The sequence below is a fragment of the Morone saxatilis genome, unplaced genomic scaffold (genome assembly GCF_004916995.1).
Source record: "Morone saxatilis isolate NCDOM2014 unplaced genomic scaffold, NCSU_SB_2.0 Contig19, whole genome shotgun sequence".
NCBI lineage: Eukaryota > Metazoa > Chordata > Actinopteri > Moronidae > Morone > Morone saxatilis.
In genome coordinates, this window is record NW_023339751.1 from 21,537,723 (window position 1) to 21,546,752 (window position 9,030).

Sequence of the window (9,030 nt, forward strand, 5' to 3'; positions counted from 1 at the left end):
CGACAGTACTCGGGGACCTCTAGTGATCAAGACTAGGGTAAAAATCTGCCGAAGTTCCCCTTTAACTGCCATGTAGCTACATCACGTGATCCTTATGCCAAGGTTGAAGTGTTAAAGCTGTAGTAGTGGAGGCCACCCAGATGTGCATCAAGCAATTTCTTCTCACTCTTTCAATCAGCATTCATGCTCCAATAGATTGGATTTCCCAAGTGAGTACTCCTGAACATCTAACAAGTTATACAATACACACACACACACACACACACACACACACACACAGAGAGAGAGCAGGGCTACATTTCAGACACAACAACACATGTTCCCTAACATACACAGATATGCAAAGGGGCTTTGTTGCTCCATCAACATTACCGCTGAATGTGAACAGTTGCCAGCCAACAAGCCACATTTGACCCTTCACTGACAGTTGAGTTGCCTGCGGCAATTCAACTAATTCTTCAGTTCAATTGTCTTATTAACATAAGGGTGCATTTGGCATTATCTCTCCACTGGTGCAGAAACAAGAAAATTACAAGTGCCACGCGCAAAATGTTAAATTATTTCACCCACAGTTCAAGCCATTTAGGAAGAAATAAAATAACTTTTAGATAAAAGTGGTCCTATTTTAATTGGAAATGCAGTAGAGAATGATTTTGTTTATTATTTATAGAAATATATTGCTTTTTTAATTCTTGAAGGCAAAGTATGATCTATACAAAGCATTCAATCAATAGTTTGTGCTTCTGTATTGAAGCTCTCACTCTGCCTGCTGGCAGCCGCCCACCACTGACATTGAACAGTTGCCAGAGAATATTTAGAATAAAATGTCATTTGGTTAATGTATTAAATGTGAATGTTGGCAGGCTGTTAGCTTAAAGTTTCTTTCTTATTGGCAGCAGTACTTAAATGTAATAAAAAGACCTGAGAATCTCTACATTATGTTCTGTGTATTGACAGTTTCAATTTAGCTTAAAAGCAGCTTCAAGGAGTTTTTTAAATTAGATGGGCTCTTTCTCTGCATCACAATATATGCTTTACATTACTGTGCTGAAATAGATAAACCAACATTATATATATGAATGGCTTATTAAAACGTTTACTCTGGGAAATTTGATTCAGATCAGGATTCCGGTTTAGATCAAATAAATGTTTTTTTAAACAACCGACTGACATGCCATTTTTACTATTTTCTCACAAAATACTGCACATCTAAATATTTTTATATTTTTTCAGTATACTTTACTATACCTTATACAGTGATTCTTTGAGGGCAAATTAGATCTAAAAAGTAAGTGAAAATTGGATTTACCTTCATCAGATTTTTTTCATCTCATTTTGTACCTGTGGTGGTTGCTGTGTATCTATGACTTGTCTCCATTTTTTCTGCCCCACAGTGGCCAAAAATCGGTTAATGCAACCTTATCCCTTACAGTTTTTTTAATTGTCATTCAAAAATAAAAATTAATGTTCTAAAACCTGGATCATCTCTGATTTTATGATTTTACAGAAGAGTACTGCCTATATGCCACTAACTGGTAATGCAAGTTTTTTTTTTTTTTTTTAAATGTGCGAGTAACACAACAAAGTAAACTGACAAACAAACAAATCAAATGAAANNACAATAACAATAGTCAAAACAAAAGTAATAATGTGAACCCACATGTCCGAAAAGGAGTAGGAAAAAGCTTATGCTTATTTAAACCTACCCCTTCTCCACTACTCAATTAACAATCTTTCTCCCCAACATACATATTTACATAAAAGAAAAAAGTAATAATAGTAATAATAACCTGCTTATATAAATATCACACTTTAATATAACTAGTGATTAAAAAAAGAAACAGTGCTTTGCAACAGTTTGTACAATACATAGATGCACCTACAAAACACCCACTACAAGATGTGCCACTACCACTGACAGATGCAGCCTCTTGTAAGAGACTTAGTGTGTTGATTCTCTAAAATGAAATGTAACAGCTTTTATGATGTCTATATATAAACAACTTCTCACAGAGAAATATAGTCTGTGAGAGAGAAAAAGACAGGTAGAAAACAGATGAAGATATTTTTTCTTGATAAAACTGAAACACAGTGACAGACTCACTCCGTTGCTCAAGCTGGAAAAGTGATTCAATCTTCACTTAAACCTAAAAACTGTGTATCTGTCTGTATGCATGGGCATTAAGAAATAAGTACAAACAAAGCCACAGACCCATGGAAAGGCAGCACATAGGCACGTTCCCTATTGGCCCCACAGGTTTCATTCACACCAACACATGCTCAAATGTGTGCGGAGGTGTGAAATTTTACCACAGAGGGTACACGCTTCTTTACTGTACATGAGCAGAGAACAGATGAGCCCCTAAGAGGATTCCTGTTGATTGAACCCATTTCCCTGGAACGATGGTCAATCAAGTCAGAGTTAAGTTGCTTACCGCCTCTTGTGTTGTCCTGGCAACTGCACATGAATTGCCTCCAGAAAGCATCCAAAGCCTTGTGGAACTTTCCATATCATTTGCTGTTACAACCTACGAAAGGATTCAGTTTGGACTCTGAAACCACTGATCTAACCTTAAAACACTTCTATGGTAACATGATAAACTGTTATCCGCCATCCACATTTGAATTTTAAATGTCTCTCATAAGTTGCGTGTGACTGTACTTGTGGCCAATGCAATTATCATGATTTATAACTATAAACTGTATAGGCCACACAAATGATATATTATGTCAGAGCCGAAACTGTGTTAAAAAAAGAGAACGTATTAAACAGTTTTGAGTGTTGAGATACTTTAAGATCAGTTCCATCAGTAAGCAACGGGATAAAACAATCACTTATCGAACACCACCCCCACTGTTGCACATGGCGACGGCAGCATTATACAGTTTTCAGAGACATTTGTAAAGGTAGAAGGCAGTCGCTGCCATTGAGGAGAACCTGCTTCAGTGTGCCACAAGAACAAGTTGAGTGATTTAAGTTGGACAGTAGCCTGAAGCGTACAGCCAAATCCACAGATGGCTTCAACAGGAATCTGAAAGTCAAATGTCCAGACTTTAAACCCATTACAAATCTGTGGAATTGCTGTTGAAACACTTCCAGACAAGATTGAGCAAAGAAAGTAATCTGAAGTGCAAAAATATTCCTCTTCATTTACATTTTTACAAAAGGAAACATTTTTGGGTTTTATTTTAAGACTTGTATTAAAAGGATATTACGGCATATATTCTAAGACTTGCACTGTCAAAGCACCAGGCAGGTACACGTAGTTATCTTCCAACAGAAAGCTCAGGTAAGATGAGTTTATTGATTAGCTCAATTTTTTATGGGAGGATAGTGTAATGATTAGTTGGAATGACAAACTGTGCAGCCTGCAACCTTAAAAATAAATTTCACTATCACTGTATTTTTTCTCAATCTTTAATCTTACTCCTCACTTTTTTTTCCAGCGACATGTAGTGAATAATATTTTAAACATTCCTGCAATCCCCGATTCGAAGGGAGTCTGCATTATGATACACTAGACAGCAGCTAGCACATGTGCCATGTGGCTCTGCATGGCTAATAGGGTCTTCCATGAAGGGCTGCAACTAAAGATTATTCAATCTTAGGTGGATTTGTCAATTTTTAGTTGTTGTTTTTTTTAATCACCTACTTGATAAAATATGAAAAATGCCTAACACAACTCCCTAGAGCCCGATGTAGCATTTGAAATTGTTTTGTTTCATAACAGTCCAAAACTCCCCAAAATGTAAAATTATATAAAGCAGAAAAAAGGAGACAATCTTCACATTTGGGAGGCTAGAACCAGTTAATGTTTTGGCATTTTGTGTCCTATTTTTAAACACAATACAACAATTTTAAGAAAATATTTTAAAGTTAAACTTCCATCATTGAAGTTGTATTTTAAAGAAAACTACACTGTAGTACAGAGACTCTGACAGCGCTAGTTGGCCTGGCTGAGATAACATACTGAAATGAAGCAGAATAGACAGCCTGAACAGAAAGGCCATGTTTCATGCAGCGTATGAATAGAGCACCCCACAGGAAAATGTTGAATCAAGGGAATCACCTTGTGTCTGAATAGCAGGGGGAATCTTATTAAGGAGGGTTACATGAAGGTGAGGCAACTGTACGTAAGGAGGAAAAAAGAGAAGAGGGAGGACAAAAGAACAGGTTAGGATAGATGGATGGAGAGAGAGTCAGAGCCTAATACCCTATCGCTCTTTTAACATCTGTCTGCTTGCTCCTAAAACCAGGGAAGCAGCTGCGACTCATCTGCTGATTAGAGCTGTAATCAATCACTCATCACATTGTGTGCGTGTATGTGTGTGTAAGCAGTGGATGCATGTGTGCAGTTGGAGCAGTAATGGGGTTTTTCTCTCTGCACTCTATTAACTTGGTGACAAACATTTCCAACAACTTTCTTCACAATAAAAGCAGTCAGTCCTGTCGGTTCGCCAGTGGAAAGCTGTAAAAGTGAAGAAACAGCAGGAAAGGTTCAGTTTGCATCAGCAGTTAACATGGCTCCAACGCGACTAACAGCGATCAGTAAACTGTAAAGTAAGGCTAATATCTGAAAGTACAAACAAACTACAGCATAAGAGTGAAACTAAACTTCAAACCATAGATTCAGGTAGAGGCGGAAAGCTGAAGACAGACGGACTTTTAAAAACAGATCTTTTTCTTTGACCCAGGCCCATAGACAAATCCTAAAATTAATAAGCAAGTCAACGAGTTAAGTCCAAAGAAGAAGCCTTGTAAACTATCTCTAGCAGGCTGGTTGCAGTGAAACCAAAGATGTGTTTGTTGCATCAATCTAAATGAGAATGTGAAGAGAAAAAGTCTTTAGTATCCATAACAGATACCTGGTAGCTTCATCCCATCAATAAATTACACTCAATCATTGGTATCTATAGCCCTGTTTCTCTGGATTATCTAAGTTTCTCAAACCTTTCACACCATGTACCACATCAGAAAATACCAGCCTCTCCCAGTATCACCATTATGACCGATATTAAAATACAGTAGCGTGGACTGACCCTATTCTGCTACTGACAGTTCACACAGGAGGCGGATTAGTTATAAACAAGATTATTTATTGTTGACTATTGTTGAATCCTGAATGGAAGCTGTTCAAGAACCAAAGCTAATTTGGTGGATAAGGGGTCCTCCTGATCTACTTTTCTCCTCCCAATAGATCCCATTTGGAGCCACGATTGCAGTGTTTTTGAAACATTCATTTTACCTCTACAATCTTGCCTTCACAATTTAGCTCATAACCAATCACTGATGATGGGTGCTACTTGCATAAATGTTACTATGTAGCAGACAGATATTGAAACACAAAAATCACAGGAAGGGCTCAATTTTAATTTGAACTAGATTTCAGTGATTTCATAGTTTATGTATTTTCATTTGAAACATCAAAATAAAAAAAAATTGGAGATAATATTGCATTGATATACAGCGCAAACATAGATGATATTGTTGTCATGTGAAAACTGTTTTTGAAGGCAAGCATGATTATTAGATAGCTTCATTCAGGCCTGTGTTCATTTATCGACTCATAAGCCAGTCAAAGCCCATTCTTAATCCTGCCCATGGAGCTCTGATTGGTTTATTTCTCAGAGTTGCAAACAGTAGTGTATTCTTATCAAAAACTACTCAGAGTATTAGTTGCTTTTTAACCGTTGATGTTTATCAATAGAAGGCATTTAAGATCTACTAAAAAAGCATATTTATCTGATAAATACTAAAAGGTATGAAAAGATCAAACCAAAAAAAAAATAAATACAATTAAAGGAATTTTGTCTGTTAAAAAGCTCTAAAAAATTGCATTGAACACATTTAATTAGTACACATTTCTCCCAATGCACTGCTGCTAATCTGTCTCCATTTGGTTTCTTTTTCTCCAAATCTTCAGTCCCTAAATTACACCCAAATCCTGCACTGTTCTGGCTTGTGGTCACTTTTCAAAACCTGTGCTTGATGTACCATTTATTTTCATGGTTTTCACTGGCTGGTCTCTATAGATCGCGAGCCAGCTGCGGAGCTTTGTGCTGCGATGCGCTCGGTCTGAACGGCCCAATTGGTAACATGGGCACCAAAAGGAAGCGGGCCATGCTTTGGGGCACTATGCTTGCTTCGGCCTCGTGTGTCCTGGCATATTGGCTACAAAAATGCAGATGAAGGTTTGGATATAAATTGTACTCAGTAGCAAATTATTATTTTAAAACTAGTGAAGTAGATTACACAGTGAAATCCATACTTAAAGAAAAGTTAAATTACAGGCTTGAAACAATACTTTATTACAGCGACGGGAGTAGTTGATCAGCGTATCTGAAATGTAGGCAGGGACTGAGGACCTGGTTTTAGGGTTATGGGACTGATATGGTTTAGATTAAGTGTTGGGGGGTGACTGTGCTAAGGTTAGGGAAGGATTATCCTTAAAGTATTCAGTATGTTGTGTGCAATCTGTACCTGCACTTAAACTACAAAACCGAGTAAGGGTAGCTTCCCTAATGACAAATTTTCTGGCAACTTCTAGAATTCTTCCACTTTCACTGTCAGACTCAATGTCACTTTTTTCATTTAAAAAAATTTAAAAAATATGACAAGAATGTTCACAGCACCTCTCCCATCTGCTCTCACAGCAGTGCATACATCTCTGAGCACAAAGCCCTGAACATGACAGTTTATTCGCCTTACTTGACAAAGTTCTGGCTTCAGTTGATCAAAACTCCATTTATCATTATTTATTTTTCTCCAGCACACCTTTTCTCTTACTCCGTCACAGGGATGCGCGCAATGCTTTCTAATCTGACATTCACACTGCCATGTTTTTTCTCATTACATTCTCATCACAATAATGTGGGGGTTGACTTTTTCCTGCCATGGTTAGAAAAATATCAAAAAGCATCCTTTTAGAACCGGTGGTACCATTTCAAGAGATACTCCACCATGTATTAAAAAGTAGTTTATAAGATTAAGCCTTTCTGTCGCATTAATGAACTGAAATTAAGGTCTGAGCTGTTCTGAATGCAGGAGTGCATGGTTTGGTGTTTATATTTGTACATGCTGCATGTGGTGATTCAAAACATGCATAGGTTAATGTGTTTACAATGTACTGCTGGTAATGCATTATAGGTCGGTGTCTTTTTTGTTCAGAATATTTTCATTTTGTGCAACACTGATGCCTGATGAATTTGCCCTGTGAGTCATCTGTAAACACAAACAATCCTTGACCAATAGTCATATATTCTATAATTGTGTTCCTTCTGGATGGAATTATAGTGAAAATAAATGACTCCCCTTTTTGCTGGGGACCGCCTGGAAACCTCTCAGGGATCTTTCGGGGTCCCTGGACCCCACTTTGAAAACCACTGTTTTAACAGATACTATATAAATAGAAAGATTGTAAAAAGGCCCTGAATCAGCCTAAATAAAAAATGCCTGGTGTGATGGGTGTTGCATTGTCAGCTTAAATGCCCCTTTTAACTACGCTTTCACACTGTGGCAGTCAGGCATTTAAGTATATTTTATGAAAATGTAGTTAGCGTAGGGAGTATTCTGTAGAGCAGAAAATAAAGATAATGTACAAGTTGACACTTTCTCTTTTGATACAGTTACTTTATCACAGTGTATCATCAGCTGAGGAAGTGTGAAGCGTCCGTCTGTTAGCTGTGCACATGGCAACAACATGAAAATCTTTAGCATTTTCTCTCAACAGATGTGTAATGTTGGATATCTAGTGAAGTGTGTGCTTACAACAGAGAGCTGACTTCTGTGTGTGCACATTACGTGTCAAGCTGCCTGCAGTCTTCTTTTTGCCGACCTTATTTCTATTCCAAACCTGAGATTTTCATATAAATCTTTTCTCAGAATCTCTAGCCGTCTTTAACACCAACACACTCTCATCAGTGCATGCGTGTTTGCCCAAATGTGTGTTTGCAAGGGTTTGTGCACATGGAAACATGTATTTGTGAGTGTGTGCGTGCTGCTTTGCAAGTGCCTGTCTCCAGTTTCTTTCTCTGTCTGGGAAAGATATTGCCGAAGGAGACAAACAAACACATCTCACACTGTGCCCACATGGTATCCAGGGAACAGAACAAAAAAGAAATAGAGGAAGAGACAGGAAGCCTGGGAGAGTGGATGCAAACAGATGCTCTGGGATGAAGAGAGAAGGGGAGTGAGGAGAGGAAACAAGGCCACATACGCTTGTCTAGTTGGATTTCAACACATCCATTGAATGGCTCCGAGCTCTCTTGTTCAACCCTGTAATATCCTCTCACATATTTATCACATTCATATTTATGTGATTTGGCTTAAGCTTTTATTTAGTATGAAAAATTTGGAAAATCCTGCTAAATTACACAGATACCTATACTATATATAAAACATTTAACTAAAGATTTGTTTTTGTTTTTAATTGCTCCAAGATCTACCATACTATGTAAAACTCCAATCTGACCTAGATGTGAAGACATAAGCTCCATGTACAGATGCTAAAATGCCTTGTAGTGACAAATCCTCAGAAAATAATCACCCAACATGGCAGCTTAAAGGTCCAGTGTGTATCATTTAGAATGATCTACTGGAAGAAATGGAACATAGTATTCATAGGTATGTTTTCATTAGTGTATAATCATCTGAAAATAAGAATTTTGTGTTTTGTTACCTTAGAATGAGCTGTTTTTTATCCACATAGACTGCCATGTTTCTACAGTAGCCCAGAATGGACAAACCAAACACTGGCTCTAGATAGGGCTACCATAGCTTAAAAGGCTGAGCTGTATTCAAATGGTTGCAATCTGAAACTTGACCGCTAGATGTCAATGAATCCTACAAATTGGATCTTAGTGCCTCCATTAGAGTCTATTTGAATCACCCACTTATGTCGTATTTGTGAGTGAAAATGTTTGAAATCTTTGACTTTTATAGCTGTGACATATGCTAATGTTTCTAATCTGTCAGACTGTTTTAGAGTTATTCTTCTCATCAATGGCCAAAAATGGATTAATGCAGTTTAA